This window comes from Nomia melanderi, unplaced genomic scaffold, assembly GCF_051020985.1.
Source record: "Nomia melanderi isolate GNS246 unplaced genomic scaffold, iyNomMela1 scaffold0014, whole genome shotgun sequence".
In the NCBI taxonomy this organism is placed as follows: Eukaryota; Metazoa; Arthropoda; class Insecta; order Hymenoptera; family Halictidae; genus Nomia; species Nomia melanderi.
In genome coordinates, this window is record NW_027475130.1 from 12,007,216 (window position 1) to 12,008,170 (window position 955).

Here is a 955-nt window from a genome sequence, read left to right on the forward strand (position 1 = left end):
ATCTGTAATAGCACCCGAGATATCACCAGATCTATATTGGATTTTCCCCTGACCCTGAGTGTCCGGCCCCATGAGACTGTGGTTTTCTCGGCCCCTGGTGGTCCGGGGTCGTTCCCGTTGCACAGATTCATGCGCCAGGGCCTCCTGCAGATAATTCACTTTGGTTTATTGCGCTATCTCTAATAGCACCCGAGATATCACCAGATATATATTGGATTTTTCACTGACCCTGAGCGTCCGGCCCCATGAGACTGTGGTTTTCTCGGCCCCTGGTGGTCCGAGGTCGTTCCCGCTGCACAGATTCATGCGCCAGGGCCTCCTGCAGATAACTCACTTTGGTTTATTGCGCTATCTGTAATAGCAGCCGAGATCTCACCAGATCTATATTGGATTTTCCCCTGACCCTGAGTGCCCGGCCCCATGAGACTGTGGTTTTCTCGGCCCCTGGTGGTCCGAGGACGTTCCCGTTGCACAGATTCATGCGCCAGGGCCTCCTACAGACAATGCACTTTGATTTATTGCGCTATCTGTTATAGCACCCGAGATATCACCAGATATATATTGGATTTTACCCTGACCCTGAGTGTCCGGCCCCATGAGACGGTCGTTGTCTCGGCCCCTGGAGGTCCGAGGACGTTCCCGCTGCACAGATTCATGCGCCAGGGCCTCCTACAGGTAATGCACTTTGATTTATTGCGCTATCTGTAATAGCAGCCGAGATATCACCAGATCTATATTGGATTTTCCCCTGACCCTGAGTGTCCGGCCCCATGAGACTGTGGTTTTCTCGGCCCCTGGTGGTCCGAGGACGTTCCCGTTGCACAGATTCATGCGCAAGGGCCTCCTGCAGATAATTCACTTTGGTTTATTGCGCTATCTGTAATAGCACCCGAGATATCACCAGATCTATATTGGATTTTCCCCTGACCCTGAGTGTCCGGCCCCATGAGACTGT